This window comes from Trachypithecus francoisi, unplaced genomic scaffold, assembly GCF_009764315.1.
Source record: "Trachypithecus francoisi isolate TF-2019V2 unplaced genomic scaffold, Tfra_2.0 Lachesis_group9, whole genome shotgun sequence".
Lineage (NCBI taxonomy): Eukaryota > Metazoa > Chordata > Mammalia > Primates > Cercopithecidae > Trachypithecus > Trachypithecus francoisi.
Genome location: NW_022681474.1, coordinates 72,918,489 through 72,941,785, shown reverse-complemented (window position 1 = coordinate 72,941,785; position 23,297 = coordinate 72,918,489). Strand labels below are relative to the sequence as shown.

The 23,297-nt window shown below is 38.2% G+C and overlaps 1 long non-coding RNA gene across 1 annotated transcript in view; it reads right to left on the bottom strand.

Annotated features, from left to right (window-relative positions):
- The window catches only part of LOC117082345, a 48,364-nt gene extending 40,565 nt beyond the window's left edge, over positions 1–7,799 (bottom strand). Inside the window, exon 1 of the long non-coding RNA XR_004436560.1 lies at positions 7,697–7,799. This is a non-coding gene — a long non-coding RNA (uncharacterized LOC117082345). The remainder of the gene's footprint in view (positions 1–7,696) is intronic.
- Positions 7,800–23,297: the final 15,498 nt, after the last annotated feature.

Genomic DNA, 23,297 nt, shown 5'->3' with positions numbered 1-23,297 from the left:
AGTTATGAATACAAAAGAGCTTTCTGAGTACATAACTGTAGTTTTGCTGCATTAAAGCAAAAGGCTGGCATTTGGACTAGAAAACAGCCTGTAACTATGTCTGTTCTGCATGGCAGGCATCTCAGGGCCTGCCAGCAATAGGGATGGATTTACATATATTGACTCTATCCAACATATGAGTAACGATCAATTTTCTTGATCTATTCCATTCTGTCAATCTGTGCTTTTGCTAGTAAATGAGGAGACATTGCTGTCAGCCAGAAATAGAGTTTCCTAGGCTTATGTGAGCTTTTAAGATCTCTTTTCTACTTAATTAAAAGATACATACGGTGGTTGACAGAGAGCAGCAGGCTAGTCAAAGTAACAAAATTTGCCACGTATACATGAGTTCCTGGAAGAAAAATCATGAAAGATGGCTAAATAAATGTAAAGGCAGACTTTCATTTCTGAGGATAGTATATTGTGATGTCAATTTTATTAACAGAAAAATAAATACAAAGGGACAAATGCAATTTGTCTGTCAGGAGTAGCCAGTAAAGGCATCCTTTTTCAGGAGTCGGAAATTACTCTTCCAGGTAATGATATGCAACCTGCTGGACAAAATGGAGAGAAAATGCTTTTCTTTTTGATCTCCCACATTAATGTACCATGTCATATTAATTCATTTGCTTTGGGCTTAGGTAATCTCTGCCCCAAAACTGTATGGGGATTTTAATTAGGTTGATGGAATAATAGATACAAAGCAGGTGAGAAACCTTGCCACTAAAAAGTCTAGGAAAACCTTGACACGTGTTGAGTTTCTTCTGGTTCCCTTCACCTCAAATGTGGCTGGTGATACCAGAGAATGCATCAGGCACCCAGGCACAATGTAAATCCCTTTCCGGGAGTGTTTTACAGTGGGTGAGTAACTGAATGTTTCTGCTGGGGTTGCAGTCACGCAACATTCTAGTTTCTACTTCTTTGACTTTCAAGTGTTTTGCATACATGGAGATTCTGAATCTGTACAAGTAGAATGTGGTTATCTACACATTGATTGACTTTAATTAATTACTGGACTGATTTGGGTTTGGCTTCTGTTTGTTTCCTTAGACACTCTCGAATGACAGTGTCAAGTACCTCTGGAAGTGTCTCCAACCCACCAGGGGACTGATTTTAGGAACTGCATACATTAGGGAGGAAGAATGCTTGATGTTCTATGCTATAGCGATGTGAACCAGGCCATGGATTAGAAGCCAAAAATCTTGGTTCTTGGCCTGGCTCTTCTATTGAGTTCTGTAATCATGAGAAGATAATTTCCCTTTTGGACCTCAGAGTTCTATTTGTAGAATGGAGATGTTTTAGTAGGTGCATGATTTTCCAACTGAATTTGCAGTGTCCTCAGCAACTATCACTGGGAGAAGGTGGATGGGATGCCAAAGATCCTTGCTTCTGTGACAACCTTAGCAGCTCTTTGGGGTCATTTTGCACAGTGTGCTTCCAATAAGATTTTGTTCAAACCAAAACTAAAAATGTTTTAAAACCTGGCACTAAAGGATCTCCAATGTTTCCTACATTTTCAACAATCTAGGACCAACATTAGTTCATATAAGTCTCTCATCCGTTGGGTTTATAGTTAAAAATTATGTTTTCTAAATCCTAGGAATGTTTTTAGTTTTGGGGTTTTGTTTTTGTTTCTGTTTTTGTTTTTACTTTTAGTGATGGGGTCTTTCTGTATTGCCCAGTCTGGCTTTGAACTCCTGGGCTAAAGTGATCCTTCACCTCAGGCTCCCCCGTAGCTGAGACTACAAGCATGAGCCACTGTACCCAGATCCAGGAATAGATTTAAGCTTAGTCACCTCTTATTCTCAAATGGTTCTTCCTCATTTGTCATGTCTGACAATAACCTCCATTTGGCTAGCTCATAGATGTAGTGTCTGGCAGATAGGATGAATGCAATAAATAGGTATCAAGTGACTATCTGGTTCCTATAAGATTTATACTTCTAGATTTTAACTAAAGGAACTGATAAGAATGACTAAAAAGTGAAAGGTCAGGCATTTGGCCTAAGGGGTGCCTAAGAAAGACATAAAAATAAAATTAAGGTGTCTGATCCCTAAGATTCAAGAGGTTGACACGAATTCTACATTTATTCCCTAATCCATCTCATTTGGTTTGGAAATGAAAAGAGACATACGGTGCTCTTTGAAAAAGCTGCATCTCTTTTTTGATCTCCGCCTCCACTACCACCGCCTTGACACATGGTGCTAGATTCTGATGCTGAGCCTTTGCCCTCTGGAGATAGTGGAATAAAAAAGTTCAACTCAACCAAAACCACCAGGGACAGCACCAGTGGGAACTGAGATTGTCCCAGAAAGGAAATGGAAGCTCCGCTAGTTAGACATTTCTGATAAGGAATCTGTGACCATAGCGGATTGGAAGCAAAAATATATATTTCCTTACAGTAAGGGTATTCTTCTTCCTATTGCGTCAGGTTTCTAAGGCTCACATTCAACCCCTAGTATTCATAACTAAATCTACTGGGACTGTTCTTTTTTAATCTATTCCTACTTCTTTTAAAACTAAGGAAGTCAAGACCCATGATGGTATGGAACTCGTACAAGGATACATATTTTGGTTGTGAACCTAAAAAATATGCTTGCCCTTATGAATGAATGCTCCTAGATGAAGAAGTGACTATATCTTTAGGTTTCCCTTCACAGAAGTAGAACAAAAGGTCTATGAGACAGTCAGTCACCTTATATTTATTGAGCATCTACTATGTGCCAGAGATGGTGATAGGCACTGAAGATACTGTCATACAGAAGACACACTTTCTACTTTCATGAAATTTACAATCTTGTAGGAAATACTCTCAATAAAGTTCTTTTGAGTAAAAACTAAAAAGTAGTCCAAAGTATTGTGAGCATAGTATAAAACAGATAGGAAGGGGATCCAACCTTATTTGGGGGTCCAGGGAAGGCTTCCCTGAGGAAGCAGTGGTTAAACTGAGAGTTGAGCAATAAGAAGAAGACAGATAAAGTAGGGTTATTCTAAAATTGCATCATGAAAAATTATCTGGACATTTGCTAAAAATTACGTATTTCCAGACTCCTTCTCTTGGAGTCTGATTAAGGAGATCAGGGCATGAGGTTCAGGAATCTGTATTTATAACACCCCCAAGTTGTTCTTGCAATCCGAGAAGTTTGGGAAATCCTGAATGAGGCGATGAACTGTTCCAGGTGAGAGACTATTCACCCTAAGGCATTGCATCAAGGGTAGAGAGGACCTGAGAAAAAACGTTTTGACTAGAGCGTGGAGTGCGATGTCAGGTAACAGACAGAAAGGGTTTGCTAAAATTTGTTGTAAGACCTTGGAAATTGCACAGTAGCTGAGCAGACGCTTAAGTGATTACTGGGGTGTAGTAACGAGAGGACATTGACAACTGCTCTACAAAAGGAACTGAACCTGTTAATTCCTCAGAGGTACTCCCAAGTAAATAGTTTGCTTTTACTTTCTTTTGACACTAAGGAGAAATGTAGGTAACTGCATAAGAAGTATAGTTTGTTGAGAAGTCTTAGGCCGACCCCATTTTCAAAAACCCTTCCTATAATGATGCAAAAAATTGTGCAGAAAATTACTTTTAGGTTTACATTTTAGCAAAATGTAAATAGTCATGGCAAGGAACTTTCCTTCAACCACAAATCTGGTTGTATTCTCTTGTGTTAAACATTGTGCTTGAACCTTCTCAGCTGTTTATGCAACTAGATTTCAGAAGAGAATATGTGCCAAAAACATGAACAATTAGCTTTGCTTACCTTGTATTTCAGAGAAAGATGCACCGTATCTTTAGGTTTATAATCTCCAGCAATAGTTTGCTGAAACTGGCTCATACTGGCTCTTGAGAGCCAGTTGTTAGCATCTATTTGCAACTCCATGTTCAGTGATTTCACATTCGTAGCCTGAAATCAGCCATCATGGCAGCATTTACACTATGGAAATCAGCAATTTATCCCTGTGATTGCTGAGAGCCTGTTGTTAACATTTACCAGCACACCATGACTGACAGCTATTCACATTTTTTAAATGGTGGCTATTTATGCATGAGAATATTCACTGATTAGTCTCCTACAAATAAATACTTTTTTCTCACTGCTTTCCTTGTTATTAAAGAGGAAAGTCTTTCTCAGAATCCTCAACAGGCTTCCATTACTTCTTCTTGGTCAGACCTGGTCCCATGACCATTCAAGAGAGGCTGGGATAGTGAGTATCTAATCTGGCAAAGCTACCAAGTCAACTGGTAGCTTTGGTACCAGTTGGTACATTTGGTTCAATTGAATCCTGATTCAACTGTGAACTTGGACACAATAATAATCTTGAACAACACTCGAGCTGTGTTAGTAAGGGAGAAAGGGACGTCATCCTTGGTCAGGAAATGAACAGTATTTCCCATTTTAGTAATACAAGAAAGGGATGAATGTGGTCTCCAACACCCAGAAGACTGAACTGTAACAGAACTAAAATAAATTCTATTTTTGCTTGTTTTAACAGCTGTTGGCATTTTATGCCCAGCCTCTTACAGCAGTGGTTCTCCAAGTGTGGTCCTCACATTGGTAACATCAGCATCACCTGGGAACTTGTTAGTAATGCAGATTCTTGGGCCCCACCCCAGATCTCCTGAATCAGAAGCTGTGGTGGGAGGAAGTGATGGTGGAGGGGAACATGATAAAAGATGTGGTGCAGTCATCTGTGTTTTAACAGGTGCTGCAGATGATTGTGATGGACCCTGAAATTTGAGAACCTGTGTAAAGAGTGTCTAACTCTATCAGTGTGATAATGTGTAAAGTGAATTTCAGTGAATCAAAAACACCTTATTGGTACTAGGTACATAGTAGGCACTGTCATTCATTCATTCATTCATTCATTCATTATGCATTTATTAAGCACTTGCTAGTGTTATCCTATCTCACACAATCCATTCCCCACTAACAGCCAGAATGTTTTAAAAATGTAATCAGATTGTGCAACTTGCTTGCTTAAAACCTCTCAGTGGCTTGTACAACAAGATGAAATACAAACTCTAAGTCACTCCATGGCCTGGCCTGGCCTGCCTGCCTCTCCAAATTCCTCTTCATTGCCTCTTGGTTCCTGAACCAGGCTAATCTTCCTTTTATGAATGACTCTATATAGTCATTTTAGTTCCACCTTAAATGACACCTTTTCAGAGATCTCTGCATATCTTATCAAAGGTGCCTCAGCTTGCCCCTGTTTATCTTTATCACATTACTCACTGATTTTCTTCATAGCATATAAAACTATTGTGTCTGTTCATTTGCTTATTGTCTGATTCTTCCCCTAGAAGATAAACTCCATGTGGGTGTCCATTGCCTCTGTGTCTATGTGGGCCTTTGAATGCTGGAAGTCTCAATAAATACTTCTTGAATGAATTTCCAGGTACTGTCCTAGATGTTTCATAACTGAGATTTGGAATTGCTAGAGAAAATTTACAGCAGGAGTCAGCGCTTTGGCAGAGGCACATCATGTCTCTTTCTTTTTTTTTTGGTTGTAAATTGTAATTTATTTCGTTTGTAGAAACTTAAATTTACTTACAGGAAGTTCTTCAAAGGTTCATGAAACTCAGTTGTGAGATCAGTTGGCTTCAGGTTAAGAGTGGGCATTATGTTTATTTATTGACAGGGGATTACTAGGAACTTGAAAAACAATACAGAAATGTTTTTTATCTTGTACCACATCAGATAAGCAAGTAACTGACTCAGAAAATGTATGATAGCCTTATTGTTGTTTTCCCAGGGACTGTTCTGGAAATAGAAAGATGAAATCAGACTCCAGTGCCATCTAGTGGTCATGTTTAGTTCCTCGAAAAAAAATCCAATGCAGTCTAGCACTGATTTTTCACTTTTTGGGAGATATTAGGCTTGTGTATGTGTCTTTCCAATTTCAGATATCACTTTAGATATTTTAATAAATATTAGATTATTTTATAATCTAATTGACCAACTGATGCAAGTTGGTCAAATTTTTGTCCATGTTAAACAAAAATTAGAATCTCAAAAGTTTTTCATAAAATTTTCATCTCCTCTGGTCGTAACATAATTTATAGGATCCATAGAAACTAATGGAAATAAGTACTCTGGTTGCATCTAAAATGGATCATGGTCTGTGCTTATCTCTTTATACACACTCAACAGCCCTTCACAATCTAATGATATTCCCTACATTAAAAAGAGGAAGAGTAATACTCATAGAATTGGCATTTGTTGAGACCCTAATATATGCCAGGTATTTTTAATACATTATTTTATTTAATTATACAAACTTTTCAGAAGTAGTTTTCATCTGTGCCGATGAAGAAACTGAAGCTCAAAGGAGTTGTTAACCCAAAAACCCGTATCTGGAGATTGCAATTCGAGCCCTTCTGGCTGGCTCCATATCTCTGCTCTTTTTAATCATTTTCCAGAAGTTTAAAAGGAATTTGGATTTTTAACTTTTTTAAAAAAAAATTTTTCCCGCCACATCATGTCCCATCAGAAGAACAGCAGTTTGAGGGCAGGAACCACATCTAATGCCTGGCATGTAATATCTCAATAAGTATTTGTTGAATGAATTGAAGGAGGCAGGCTTGAAAAGGTTTCAGTTCTGCAGCCAGTCATTTGGTTACCATTCATATCAGTTATTTATTACTGCATGAGACTTGGTGGCTGAAAACAATAAATGATAAACATTTGTTATCTCAGAGTTTCTGTGGTTCAGGAATCCAGAAGCAGGTTACCTGGATCTCTCATGAATCTGAAGTCAAGATTTTGGCCAAGGCTATAGTCATCAAGGCTCAGCTGGGGCAAGATCCACTTCCAAGATCATTCATATGGCTGTTGGCAGTCCCCAGAAGATCTGCATCCAAGCTCATTTGCGTGGCTATTGGCAGGCTTCCTCTCCCTATCATGTGGGCTTCTCCACAGGGCTGCTTCACACACGTGGCAGCTGGCTTTCCCCAGGATGAAGTGATCCAGGATGGAGTGAGAGAGAAGGCTCAAGATGAAAGCCACAGTCTTTTTATAACCTAATCTTAGCAAGTGATATCTCATCACCTCTATTGTATTCTCTTCAATAGAAGTTATCCATGAAATCTCCTCCTACTCGTGGGGAGGAGATTAAGTAAGAGCATGAATATTAAGAAATGAGAGTCCTTGGGCCATCTCCGAGACTGCCAACCACCACATTCATGACATATCTATTGCAGATTGAGTCTTGAGATCACTCTGTAATATTACAGATCATTTCCTTCCCACGCTACATGAGAATCTCTTGTAATCTAGCTGAGACAGGCTCTAATAGTGCCAGTATTAGACAAATCCAAATCTTAACTCCTTCACTTTATAATTGTGACCCCGTTGCTTCATTTCTAATATATGAAGTAGGCATTATAATGGTATATGCTTCATAAGCCTTTCATGAAGATTAAATGAGAGTATCAGGAAAGTGCTTAGTATAGTGTCTGACATGAGGAAACTAAGCAATCACTTCTGGCTAAACAGTCTAAATATACTAGTGACTTTATTTTGAACATTCCAAAATGCTTTCCTATGTGTCACTTCCTGTTTTGTTTTATTCTCATTGTAATTGTAGTAATGTGGTAGAAATTGATACAGTTATACATATTTTAAATATTACCATTTAAGGCACTTAAAATTGAATAACTTACCAGTAGATATTGAAGTCAGGGGCAAGGAATATTCTCACTACCTCATTTCTATATAATCAGTATTTATTGTTATGGAGTTATAAGAATCATGTAAGTAATGAAACCAAAAGTTGCCTTAGAATAGACAGAGTCACATTTTGAATGTCATAAAGGAAATGTCTATGAACTAATCACAATGTATACACCACATTCTAAACTGCACTGTTATGGTAGCTTAGGAAACCCACATCCTGGCTTCAGTTCCTCATGCTAAGAGTATGGTTTTTCTGTTAAGTTAATGAAAAATCACCTCATGAAGTTGAGATCCTATCTCTTAATTTGAGAATGGTCTGCTAGAAAGCCTAGGAGACTTTCTTATGATAAATTCCAAATGATATTTTACCTACACCAACAATAAAACTGTAATATAGACCTAAAACCACAGATACATCCCCATTTAATTTCTATTATTCTCCAAGTCCTCAACCCCTTATCTCCCTTTCTCTCTCAGAAACCCCAAATTCAGGCCAAACAATAATGAAGAAAAACATTGTTGACTATGTGTCATAATCACATCTGTCTTTGGAAGGGAAGGCTCTATTCCCCAGATATTAGATTGAGCCTTGAATCATTTTCACTTACAAAGCTGATCTACTCAGAAGAAAGGTCATTTTATTATTAAAGCTTAGTGTCTCTTTCTCCCCCATTTTCTGTTTACACAAAAAATAATAAACAACAGCTTCTCTGATCAAGCTGTAGCAAACTCGTGCTGCTGAACTCATCCCATTTAAATGACTATAGCTTTCTTCTAAGTCCTCTGTTGTCTCACATATGCATGGGAGCTACCCAACTTTTAAGACTTTTGTTTATTGGTGTTTACAATGTGCTTTGGAGGGGTTAGGAGAAAAATGAAGGAGAGCAGGAGAGAGGGGTTGTTATAGATGAAGAAGTGGAGAAAACAATGTTTGATAGGTTTTCAACTCTAATTTACAAATAATTATTGGAAATATGTCTAAGAAAAAACAAAGTTCTAAACACCTTTGTGAGGTATCAAACAAGGTAGCTGGTGCCACTTCACTATTTCAAAGAGGGAAATATTTCACATTCAGGCTCCGTAAACGTTATGTTTTGTTCCCTGGCTAACAGGCTTGGTTCTTCTGGGAAGCCTCCAAAGGCAATAGGTCATCACTACCACTGATGTCCTTGTCCAACCCTAGAGACAAGCAAGAGAATCATGTCACCACTGACCTTTTGGGGGCTGACCTAATAGAACACTATGTTCTTCAGAGATGTTGAAGATTGAAGAGCATGTACACCAAAACACTCATACCACCATCATATAAAGTGTGTGGAATGAAATGGTGTCTGTGTGGGTGAGTGGGTGGGTAGATGAGGGCATGTGTGTGTTTAAACCTGTTGCATCCATATATAAATGGAGATACATAGATAAGCACATGTATATATCAACCTAATTATTTCTATATAATCACCAATCTTTAAGCAATGCTCCATGGTCAGACCACATTCGGTGTACTGTATACAGCCCTGGGTCACAGGGTCCTGAACAAGTTAAGATATATCCAGAGAATGAATCTGGGCTAGGGTAAGGTCAGAAACCACTAGCAACAATAATTAGAGGAAGAAAGTGGGTATGACTACCCTGGAGAAGTGAAGACATAGTAAGAGCAGGGTCACTTTTAAATACCAGAACACTGTCATCTGGTGAGAGGAAATACCAGCTATGTGTCTGTCCAAGGGCAGAGCAAGGACAAACTGGCAGAAGCAATGAATAGGAAGGTTGATCTTCAGTACATGATGGGCTTTCTAACAACTTGAGAATGCAGCAAAGCAATCAGATCAGTCAACTCAGCTGTCCTACCAGTGTCCAGTTCAACTAACTGGACCATCTCGCCCACGGGGCAGCCTAAGAAATGACGCCAGGTGCATTTTCAGAAATCCAGACTCAGATCATCTGCCCTGTACTGCTGATCCAACAGAATAATAATAATAATAATAACAACAATAACAATAGCAAACATTTATATAGTACAATTACTCTGTGCCAGACCCTGTGCAATTGTTTTGCCGATCAGAAGATAACAGCTCCAGAGAAATCTTTAATGCCTTCTGATGTGAAGCAGAAAGTAGGAAAATAATTCCTTTTTCTGTTGACAGAAAAGAGTAAGTGGAATGGCAAAGAATTCAACAAGGCAAAACAATATATCTCAATTCTTTGATTGCTTTAAAATTCTCTCTTCTTTTCAATAACACGTGGTATACACATATAGCAGAGTATTATTTAGACATAGTAAGACTGAAGTTCTGATACATGCTAAAATATGGATGAACTTTTAAAATATTATGCTAAGTGATGAAGTCAGGCTTATAGGATAAATGTTGTAGGATTCCACTCCTATGAATATATAGAACAGGCAGATTCATAGACATTGAAATTAGATTGAAGATTACCAGAGGCTGGGAGAGGGGAATGGGGAATTATTACTTAATGGGTACAGAGCTTCTTTTTGGGGTGATGAAAATGTTATAGTGCTGTTGGTTCCACAGCATTGTGGATGTATTTAATACCATTGAATTGTACACTTACAAAAGGTTAAAATAGTACATTTTATGTTACATGTATTTAACCACAATAAAAATTTAATTAAAAATTTTAAAAGGGATGTCAACCATTAAAATATTATTTCTTCCTTCTTGCTTACTCAGGGAAGAACTTGGTTTAAATGGGGATATTTCTGAAGAGAAGAATCAGTTTCCCAAATGGCAAGTCCTGGACCCAGAAAAGTCATGTTCAGGAGTGCCTAATGGAAAGAAAATATTCAGACTTCAAGCCAACAGTGGTTCCCAGGAACAATACCTTCCTGCGAAGAGGAGCCCCTGTCATGATGAACCCCTTGCTTTAGAGTAGTGCTGTCCAACAGAACTTTCTGTGATAATGAAAATGTTCTTTTTTAAAAAAACAAAACAAAACAACTTTTATTTTTGGTTCAGGGATTCATGCAAAAATTTGTTACATAGGTAAACTTGTGTCATGAGGTTTGTTGTACAGATTATTTCATCATGCAGGTATTAAGCCCAGTACTCAATTGTTATCTTTTCAGCTCCTCTCCCTCCTCTTACCCTCTACCCTCAATTAGAGTTCTGTATCTGATGTTTCCCTCTTTGTGTGCATGAGTTCTCATCATTTAGCTCCAACTTATAAGGAAGAACAAGCAGTATTTGGTTTTCTGTTTCTGTGTTTGTTTGCTAAGGATAATAGCCTCCAGCTCCATCCATGTTCCTGCAAAAGACATATTCTCATTCTTTTTTATGGCTGCATAGTATTCCATGATGTATATGCACCAAATTTTCTTTATCCAAACTGTCATTGGTGGGCATTTAGATTGATTCCATGTCTTTACTATTGTGAGTAATGCTGCAATAAATATTCATGTGCACGTGAATGATTTATTTTCCTCTGAGTATGAACCCAGTAATGGGACTGCTGGGTCAAATGGTATTTCTGCTTTTAGCTCTTTGAGGAATTACCATACTGCTTTACACAATGGTTGAACTAATTTACACTCTCACCAACAGTTTATAAGCATCCCCTTTTCTTTGCAACTTCACCAGCATCTGTTATTTTCTTCATTTTTTAAATAATAGTCATGACTGGTGAAAGATAGTATCTCATTGTGGTTTTGATTCGCATTTATCTAATGATCAGTGATATTGAGATTTTTTTCTTTGCTTTTGTCCACATCTATGTCTTCTTTTGAAAAGTGTCTATTCATGTCCTTTGCCCACTTTTTAATGGGGTTGTTTTACTCTTGTAAATTTGTTTAATTTCCTTATAAATGTTAGATATTAGACCTTTGTCAGAGGCATAGTTTGCAAATAGTTTTTCCTGTTCTATAAGTTGACTGTTTACTCTGTTGATAGTTTCCTTTGCTGTGCAGAAGCTCTTAAGCTTAATTAGATCCCACTTGTCAATTTTTGCTTTTATTGCGATTACTTTTGGAGTCTTTATCACAGAATTTTTGTTTGTTCCTATGTCCAGGATGCTATTGTCTAGGTTGTCTTCCAGTATTTTTACAGTTTTGGGGTTTTACATTTAAGTCTTTAATCTGTCTTCAGCTAATTTTTGTATATGGTGTAAGAAAGGGGTTCGGTATGCCCCACAGCCATTAGCCACATGTGACTTTTGAGTATTTGAAATATGGTCAGTATGACAGAAGAACTGAATTTTACATTCTATTTAATTTGAATTAATGTAAATTTAAATAGCTACATACATCTAGTGGCTATTGTATTGGACAGCACATGCTTAGTGAGTTTTTTCTGGCCCTTCTCTGGTCAGTTCCCTTCTCAAGATGGGAGTGGTAGGAGGGGCCCGGGGTCTACCATTGTCCTCTTCCTCCAGGCTCCAATCGGGGTAGTGTGGATGCCACAGCCATGAAAATATGTTTATCTGAGCCAGTTTAAGGAAACGTAGAATTAGAGTCTTATATTAGGAAGAGAGAGGCACATAGGAAATTGGCAAGAGTTGACTTTCATCCTAGCAAGTGCAGGCATAAAAACCAGAGTTGAGATAGAAGAGCCCAGGAGGTGAAGATGAGAAATGGAAGACTGCATGAAATTTTATGTTCATGGGGTCACCTGGATGTTACATTTCTCCCTGCAGATTTGGGGAAGAAAAATAGATTCTTCCTGGACCCGTTCAACCATGAGAGAGAATGTTTACATTTTGCCGGAGGCTGGGACATTCCTGGTTCCAGGTCTGGGTGTAGCTCAGTCTGTAAGATAGTCTGTGGTCTTCCAGAGCTGTGTTGGAATTCATAATAGATTTGGAAAAGGCGGTCATGTGGAATAAGTGCTGCAGCAATTTGGCCCAAATAAAGCTATATGGCTTCTCAATTTCCACCTCTTCATGTTCTTCTGCATGTCCTTAAATACTGCCTTCCTTCTAAGGTTTTCACATCTCCTATCCTTTTCCCCAAACTATAGAACTGAAGACATAGGTCAAAATCAGAGAAACCCAGGTTTGGCTGAATCAAGGCTCCAGTGAATCTGGGAATGAAAGGGGTGAATTATTAGCAATCCAGTTGCTGATTTTTTTTTTTCCTGTGAAAAATCCCTTTATTTACTCTGTCTTGGCAATCACTCGATTGATTTAGAAAAATTACACCTTAATTTCCCTTTGGAAATATTTGCAACAATGAAGAGGCGAATTACTTTTCTAAAGCCTTGGCTGCCTTGATGTGTCTGTACAGTGATGTGATTAGAGAATCACTGAGAAGCCAACAGAGCTCCCATCTCAATTAGCTTCTGTGGGAGGTGAGTGAGAAAAAGCTGCACCTTTGCTTCCCTTGACTGCTCACTGAATCCAATGAGGGAAGAGCACAGTTGTTCTAAGCACATGGCTAGCTTTGGATAAAATTGCAAGGTAATCCTCCGATTATTATAAAAATACCATCAACTTTTAAACTAGTGTATGATGAGTGCCTACTCCATTCCAGGCATTTCCCACGGATTTATATTCTAAAGCCTATCATCTCCTTGAAAAAGCAATTGAGGCTCAGGGAGGGTAAGTGCCTTGCCCTGGCTGCAGAACTGGTGGGTAATAGAGCCAAGGTGGGAACTTAATTCTGTTGGGTACCAAATGTCATAAATAGGGTGATTCTTGTGTTTAACCTTCTTGATCTCAATTTACTAGGTCCTCAGGTACCTGCTGATCTCATAAATTCTTATACCCTTGTGTTGCACTCTCAAGTCCCCTGCTGTGCCCACAGACCCCATACTCCCCACCTGACCTGTCTCTTTTTCCCTCTTCCTGAAATCTGACTTGGTCTTTTCTTATTTCTGCAGCAACTTGCTAGTATCACTTTCAGTAATTTATATGAAAAGATTAATATACTACTTATACCAGTGATATTTGCATTTGAAAAGAGGTCCTCTATGGGCAGTATTATGATAATCCAAAGGAATAACTCTGTAATATGAAAAAATTCAGGCACTTACTCTGATTGAGAAATAATTTTGGTACATCTGAGGGTTCATGTGTCTGTGTGTTTGATTAGAGGGTTGCTGCTAGGGAAAGACTTACAGTAGTATTCTCCTAATATAACCCATAGTCCAATGTTTTTCAATCTTTTTAAGTTAATGATCACTGAAGAACATTGTTTTTTCTAATCGTTTTTTCCCTAGATATACCACTATCTGTTTATGTACTAAATGTAATCTGTGCTTTATACATAAAAAGAGTAAGATATTTTAGACCACCAAGAACCAATTTTGCCCCATTGGGGTCAACATCACTATGGCTGAAAATGCATGCTGATAGACCAACGCTTGCCTACATTTTTGAGGGACAAGGCAACCTAGTAGTAAGAGCATACTGAGTTAAAAATTGCAATTCTGCTACTTCCTGGATGTGCCTAGGCAAGTTATTTAGCCTCTCTGTGCTTCAGTTCTCCTGTATGTAAAATGAGCATAAGAATAGTACTTACAGGCCAGGTGCGGTGGCTCACGCTCGTAATCCCAGCACTTTGGGAGGCCGAGGCAGGCAGATCATGAGGTAAGGAGATGGAGACCATCCCAGCCAACTTGATAAAACCCCATCTCTACTAAAAATACAAAAGTTAGCTGGGCGTGGTAGTGCGCACCTAAGGTCCCAGCTACTCTGGAGGCTGAGGTAGGAGAATCGCTTGAACCTGGGAGGTGGAGGTTTCGGTAAACCAAGATCGCACCACTGCACTCCAGCCTGGTGACAGAGGGAGACTCTGTCTCGAAGGAAAAAAAAAAAAAAAGAACAGTCCTTATATTGTAGGATTGCTCTGAACATTAAGAAGGGTATATATACATAAAGCACTTAGAACAGATCTGGAGACAGAGTTGAAATTAAGCATCATATAGTATATTTCTTGTTAAGGTGCATATAAAAGAAATATTATTTGTATGGTGCACAGGAATAAACTGGGATAGGAGCTGATTTTTGGGGGGTCAAATGGGACTTGAACAAAGTTAGTTTTGTATTATATACTTACTATAAGAAAAAACATAAACGGAAAAACACAATCTCAAATTGGCATATAACATTGAAATAAAACAGTTTCAAAAAATGTACTGATATGTTTGAACTTATTTGTCATCATTGACAAAAATTTTTGCTCAAATGGATGTGCTGGTAAATGGCCCTGGGGAGAGGCTTAAGGATCTTAAGTGTCAAATAACAATTATGAATTTAGAACATTTTTAGAAACAGTGATTTAAATAGTGCCTAAAGATAATTTTAATCACTGTAACTGTTTGAGCAGTGGCTTTAAAGAAGGTTAAATGTTTTATCACTATGGAGATGGATAGCCCATCATATCTCCTGACCGACTCCTAGCTTGCCTTTGGCTGTCACAAAATGGTTAGGAAGCTTTGGCTTAAATTGCCCCCTCACCCATTCCTGTGTAAGACAGGCCCAGAACAAATATGAATTCTTCCTAATGGAAGTCCTTTTTAGAAGCACATTACTAAATTGTCTTGGTCCAGATTAAAAGAGAACCCAAGCTGGGCCTTTTAAAGAGGAACTATTTCAGGCTCAGTTCTGAGCAGTCACCACACGGTTCACAAATGACAGGGGAAGCAGGGTGGCCTATGCAGCTACAGCTCTGAATGGGAGCAGAGTGGACACTAGCCAAGGACCAATATAGAGTGGATGCTGATGAGCAGGGTCTGGCCAGTAAGACTGGAAGCTAATTTATGGCTCTGAAGTCTGTTTCTGAGCTGGTTTCCTCCATACAGCCCAAGTACAGGATTCCACAGAGCTCATTTACTATACCCTTCCTCACTACACGGTGTGAAGAGTGTTGGTAGATTTCTAAAAATATGGAGTTAAATCTTTTCTTGCCTTTATTTGAATAATTCCTTGCATTTTATTATTGTTTCCCACCAGTGAACTCGGAGAAGAACTGCATGTTCCAGCCAAGCCTAATGATTGTTTTATAAATATTTATAAATCAGATACTATCTTCTTTTCTTTCTCCTCTCTCCCTGGCTATACATTATTTGAAGGCCCATTCTTCCCTTCCTAGCAGCTCCTTTGACGTTTTGCTGGGCTTGGAAGGTATTCGGAGTTTGACATTTTTCTTTGATTTTCTTGCCTGTACTTTGGGAGTCTTTGTTAAAAAGCTTCATTCTAAAGTATTTAAAGTTGGCCTCCTAAGGCTGTCTCATTGTTCACATGTGCTGAAACCAAACTGAAGCCTCTTTGTAGAGATTTATGCTCTTTCGGAGCAGAGAGAACCTGTTTAGTGAATCCGTTTATCAACAGAGGAAACCTCACTCTTGTTGAGATAATGTCTTATGCCTATCTAGAAAAACATCAGAAATGAGGAGGGGGAATAAAAGGAGAAAATAGCCAGAGCAAAAATGTCAAGAATTGAAACCAATCACCAGTTCTATACATCAGGTCTTATTCCTGGAAAGACTGATGTCCACTTTCTGGCAGGGAATGGCATTCCATCTATGATGTTTGGAAGCATGCCCCAGTGGCCATGGCTTTCAGAAAGTCATGCCGGACTAATTAGATTAAGTTAACTGAATGATAAATATTATGTTGGATTGATCTCAGTTTTTATTCTAAACCTGGAATCAATACAGAAGCTAATTGCTAAATAAATGAGAAGTTTTTTGTCTGATATCAATAGGTCCTTCTGATCACCACTGATCGTCATGGGACAATGTCATGGCAGGAAAAGGCACAGTGAGACTAATGGGATCTTCAGAGTGGTCAATACCTCAACTAGAACTTGCTTTCCTCATTCCTAAGTGAGCCTAGAGCCAAATTTCTTATATTAAGATTTTCCAGGAAACTAATATTGATAGCAAAGGGAGATTTTTCTGTGCAGGCTTCTTCACTAAGTGAGCTGTTGGAAGCAGGGGTATTCCATCTTCACTATAGGAACCATCACCCCAACAACCATCAGAAGAACTGCAAGGGCGATTAAGCAAGAGTATGTCAAGTTTCTACCATGTAACAGGACAGGTTTCGTACAAAGAGCTTATCCCACTTTCTCTCATTTTACAATGAAAGACACTGGAGAAACAGCACAGATAAAAATATTTGAGGCAACTGTGTGGGATAAGTGATATTATTCCCAATCTTATGAGAGATGAGGAAACTAGAACTTAGAGGAACTAAATAACTTGCCAGAGGTCAAAAAATGACATGGTTGGAGAAACCTGAGACCATCTGACCCCACAGCTGGTGCTCTGAAGCCCTTTACTACCTCCTATAGTAAGGAGCTGGGCCCTGGGGAGCAGTAGAAAGAACTCTTTACTGGCCTCCATTTTCTCAGTTGATGAAAACACTTAGAAGCCTTCCTGAGTTCTTCAATGATCCGGTAAAGTCCTCTAGATAGAATTCTTTGCTCTTCAAGATACCTCCAGTTAAGATCAAGACAAAAATTAGCTTTTAGAATATACTTTGGAGAAAGGAACAGCTCATTTTCTAGAGCTCTCTGAGTCCAGAGTCTTCCTGAAACCTAGCCCTGGGTTTTGAAGGGTGGTGTGGAGCTGCCCCAAGTGTTAATATAAGATGGAGAATCACATCTGGAGACATGCAAGTTCCTTACCTGCTGCCAGTTGAGGGGAAGAACCATGGCGTGATATGCACCAGACCAGACAGAAGGCTGGCTGCCAGCAAGCTGCCAACTCACAAACCACAAACCCAGCAAAGTACCAAAGTGCAGCCCTCTCTGGCCTCTGTGGAAAGGCACAGGGAAAGGGGCCTGGGAACTCGACTTATCAATTTTTAAAATCTAGGCAAATTAAAACATTGAAGAGTTTCACCAAATTAGACCTAGTAGACTGCATTCATCTGAGTATACAGCAGTGGTTTTCATACTTTTATATAATTAAACAATAGGCCCTTTACAAAAACAAAGTAGCGAGTAGATCTTTGCTCTATGAAAGGGTTAAAATTGGAGTTGGAAAGGGGACATGTGCCCACCTGATTACCTGCTCGGCTCACTTTGCCACTCAGACATCTCCAGAGTCCCCCAGGATTTGTAAACTATTCTCTGCTATATTTCTGGGAAACTCTACATTTATATTAATTTTGAATATATTTTATAAGCGAAGACCAATTTCAGTTCAATCAAACTAGTATATTGTCCTAATGCTCACAGAATTTAATTTGGTGAATTACAAATTAATGAAGTTTGGGCTAGGTGTGGTGGCTCACATCTGTAATCCCAGCACTTTGGGAGGCTGAGGAGGGTAGATCTCCTGAGGTCAGGAGTTCAAAACTGGCCTGGCCAACATGGTAAAACCCCAATTCTACTAAATACTAAAAATTAGCCAGGCGTGGTGGCTCCTGCCTATAATCCCAGCTACTTGGGAGGCTGAGGCAGGAGAATCGTTTGAACCTGGGAAGTGGAGGTTGCAGTGAGCTGAGACTGCACCATTGCACTCCATCCTGGGCAACAAGAGCTAAACTCCATCTCAAAAAAAAAATTAATGAAGTTTGGCTGACTTTATATAATGTAAGTATCACAGAATTTTAAAATAAGATTCTTATAATAGAACTTTTCGAACATGTATAGAATAGGTAGACAATTTAATGAACCTCTGTGTATTAATCACCAAGGTTATTAACATTTTGTCAATATTTTAGCAATCTCAACCCCTCTTTCTTTTCCGAAATATTTTAAAGAAAATCTGAGAACCCACATTATTTCACCCATAAATACCTCAGTATTCAACTCTAAACAGCAGGACTCCTTTTTAAGAAAACAAAACCCATGCCATTATGATATCTCAGAAAACCATAGTAGCTCTATAATACAATCGTGACATTTTAAGCTTGAAATCCTAACCCAATCAGCATTTCTCCAAATGCATTTTGAAGAATACTAATTTTGATGGATATTAACTGGTATTTTTAGACTAAAGAGTTTTATGGTCATATTATGTTGGGAAACTCATGATTTAAATAAAATTAGATTGTCTACCTGAAAAGTTTCTTAGGATTCTAATATGCTAAGTTACATGGGACCCTCAAAGAAGGAAATAGACTCTATGGAAGTTTTGAAATGTATTTGACCTCTGAAACTTTTTTTTTTTTTCACGAGACAGGAGAAGGGTTCCAAAAATACACTAGAGTAGAAAGTTGATTTCGGCCCCTGGATCATCTGTTTCTTAAGGCGCTTCCATATTTCTATTCCCCGGAGAGTCAAGAGTCCAGCCTTGCTCTCAATGATGATACACTTGAGAGCAGGGATTGTATCTTTGAAGAGATTCTTCCAAATAAATACCTTAAACAAAACACGCTTAAGTAAACAAATGTTTATATATACTGAATTCCACTGACTGGGGTGAGCCATGAATTCATGCATGTCAGCATAAACTCATTGATCAACATAATTAGCCTATCAACTACTGCTGACAAGACCCAACGAAAATGAGCCATGGGAAATGAAGAAGCAAATAACAGAAATGCAGGATGTTTAGGGCAGAGGATACCAAAAGAGAGGGTCATGAGGCTGAAGGCAGAAGTTAGAGAGGAGGCTGAACTGGTGAAACAAGAGCCTAAGAGAATGGGGCCTCTGTGCAGCAAGGAGAGAAGAAAAAAGGAAGATCAAACAGCCATAAAATGCCTTCACTCACATTCACATTTCTCCATGAGTAGTGATGTGGAGCATTTTTTCATACGTTTGTTGGTCACATGTATGTCTTCTTTTGAGAGAAGTCTGTTCATGTTTTTGCCCATTTTTTAAATGAGGTTATTTGTTTTTTGCTTGTTCAATTGTTTAACTTCCTTATAGATTCTGGATATTAGACCTTTGTCAAATGCATAATTTGTGAATATTTTCTCCCATTCTGTAGCTGGTCTGTTTACTCTGTTAATAGTTTCTTTTGCTGTGCAGAAGCTCTTTAGTTTAATTAGGGCCCACTTGTCAATTTTTGTTTTAGTTGCAATTGCTTTTGAGGACTTTCCCAAGGCCAGTGTCTAGAATGGTGTTTCCTAGTTCTAGGATTCTTATAGTTTGTGGTCTTACATTTAAATCCTTAATCCATCTTGAATTAATTTTTGTATATAGTGAAAGGTAAGTGTCCAGTTTCATTCTTCTGCACATGGCTATCTATCTATCTATCCTAGCACCATTTATTGAATAGGGAGTCCTTTCACCATTACTTATTTTTGTTTACTTTGTGAAAAATTAGAAGACTGTAGGTGTGCAGCTTTATTTCTAAGTTCTCTATGCTGTTCAATTAGTCTATGTGTCTTTTTGTAATGCTATCATGCTGCCATCTTACACCAATAAGAATAGTGAATATTAAAAAATAAAAAAATAACAGATGTTGGCAAGGCTGTGCTTATACACTGTTGGTGTAAATGTAAATCAGTTCAGCCACTGTGGAAAGCAATTTCATGTACATTTCTCAAAGAACTTAAAATAGAACTACCATTCAACCTGGCAATCCCATTACTGGGTATATGTCCAAAAAATAGAATCATTCTACCAAAAAGACACAGGCATTTGCATGTTCATTGCAGCACTATTTACAATAGCAAAGATATGGAATCAACTTAGGTGCTCATCAACAGTGGAATGGATAAAGAAAATGTGGTACACATGCATCATGGAATACTATACAGCCATAAAAAAGATGAAACCATGTCATTTGCAGCAAGATGGATGCAGCTAGAGGCTATTATCATCAGTGAATTAACACAGAAACAGAAAACCAAACACCACATGTTTGCTCTCACTTATAAGTGGCAGCTAAACATTGGGTACTCATGGATATAAAGATGGGACTGATATACACTGGAAACTACTAGAGGGGAGAGGGAGATAGGAGAGTAACAGCTGGAAAAAAACTACCTGTTGAGTACTATGCTCAGTGCCTGTGTAACAGGATTGTAGGTACCACAAACCTTAGCATCACGCAATGTACCCAGGTAACAAACCTGTTTCCCTTTGCATGCAACACAAAAGTTTTAGAAAAGAGAAAAATACAATTCGTTTTATTTATTTATAAAAAAGAGAAAAATAAATAAAAATTCTTCACTCAGGTAGAAAGTGGAGTCCTATTTTAAGAAGAGTTTTGAATTTTAGAATTGTGTTTAGAATAAGACCATTATTTATTGGGGTTAAATAATGTGTCTAATCTAGATCATTGCTACTCAGAAAATGGTTCATGAGCTGGGATGAATAAATCCTCAAACTGTTTCTGGTCAGCAATAAGATAAGTATTAGAATGCGAAGAAGCCATATGGCATGGCTGGACATACAAGCAAGTGGTTATTTTCTAGTAATTAATTTGTACTGTTTTTTTACAAAAGTATTAGTTTAAAAGATGTTGAACAAAAATAGTGCTTCACCACAGATGGTTTGAGAAGCAGAATCTAGATTATTCTTGAAAAGGCCCTGAGGAATAGATCTTCTCTCACAGCCAGTTTTTTTTTTTTTTTTTATTGTGCATTAAAACAAGTAACTGTTTCTTTGTTGGAGAACCAGATGGCTTGCATTTATAGGGCATCTTATTAGAAAATCATACATCTAATCCCTAGAAGCCATATCCAGCTCTGGGAGATACTCACACTTGAAGAGGCACAGAGAACTGGGAGGGAGTGAGGCTGCCCATCTCCTGTTCACTGGGGATTTATTCTCACTGAGTAGAATAGCAGGAGGAATGATTGGCCATGGTCAAATTATTCTCTCTCACTCTATCATTCTCTCCCTCATCTTTTTGCTGACCACATACATTTGCTATTTTACAACTGTACAACGTGACTCCATTATGCAAGACCATTGTTCACACATATGCTTTTGTTCTTTTCTAATATTTTCTCTTTTGACATTTTCATCCTAACTGAAAACAGAAATAAGCAGGAACTGTATTGTTATCCCATTTTACAGGCGATGAGCAGAAAGGATTTGAGACCTAACCAATTCACTCAACTGGAACTAACATCTGACTGTTTGCTGAACGGTCTGGACTTTTGGCCATGACAGGAGGCAGCTGGACAGAGTCAGAGAAGTTCCAAAGCATTTTAAAAATGTAAATGAAACAGTGTGTGCAAAGAGCCAGCATGGAAACTGGCATAAGGGGCATTCTCAATAAATGTTAGTTTTGTTTTGTTTTTGGTTTTTAAGAAAAGCCAAAAGGTAGCACGAATTGAGGGAAGAAGTTGTGCCTTGAGCAAGACATAGCCCATGCTCTTTAAATTCACTGAGGGTTGACATTGCACAAATCATTTACATCAACCTTTCCAAAGTGTTTTCCAACCCATATTAGGTCCCAATCTCTGCTACTTACTGTTTGACCTCCTTCAACTGTTTAAACTCTCTGAGTCCCAGAGTTTTTTCATCTAATAAAAAAGGTTGATATCATTTACTTTACAGAGAGGCCATGAGCTTTGAAGAGAATATGCCTAGCACATAATGGACACTTGATATTTGACACGGTTGTGTTATGTGTACATGATTTTGCATTGGCTTTATCTAGCATTGAACAGTCAAATCAACCAATACATATTGAGCACCACTTTCTTGTTTGGAATGGATCTGCTATCCTTAATTGCCTATTCTTTGCTTCCAGAGTCAGGGAATTAAGTCCAAGTGCCAAGAAGATGTAGTCACATGTACAAATAAAAAATGCCTATATGCATTTGCTTAAAATAATATGTATCCTTCTTGAATTTCCCTTGTACTGCACAATATTTGAGACCTGAAGGGATGATTTATTAGAGTCTAGCAGCACCGCTCTGTCGAAGCCAAATACACTAGAGGAAGATTAAGGGGGAAGACAAAACCATTTGACAGCATAATTACACACACAACTTTTAATGCTATTGTGTGTGTATCAAGATACAGTATCAAAATTTAAAGAGATAAATATTTTAAATTTAGAAAATGAGGATAATTTTTGTTGGTGGAAATGAAAAAAAAAACAGAGAATTTAATAATATGCCATTCAAACTTGCTTTAAGTAATTATGTTATTTCAGATCTGCAAGATAAACAGGCCACACCACATAACAGAGCATGGGTTATAATTTAATAAACACATGTCCCACAAGAGTGATGAAGAATATGGCCAAAGGCTGAAATTGGATGCATACATGATCTGGGGGTGTAACTTCATTTGTAAAATGAATCACAGTCTAAACTTGGACTCGGTTGACTTATTGAAATCATACTTTTGCACGAAATGTTGTTTTTCCTATAGGGGCATTTTTCCCAGCTTATTTTTAGTTGAGTTCTTTTGAACAAAGCACTCTAGTGTTCACTAGGGGCCAGCTAAGGACACTTTTTAAGACCTTTCTCTCCATATTTAATTTTCTTTGAACCACCTCCAAAATTTCTCCAACCACACTGACTCCCTCTCCCCCATTCTCTTCAAATTAACTGCAGAAAACAAACATTTTGAAAGCTTTTAAAATTTATGTTTAGTTGGCTTCTGTAATCACTCATAACCCCAAGCAAAAGACAGTGCAGTGTGGTGGGAAAAATACAGGATCAGGCTAATAGGATAGTAGGGTCCTAAGTCTGCCACTGACATTAATGATCTGGGGACATTGAACAAGTCACTCCATTGATCTCATCCTCAGTGTTTTATCATCC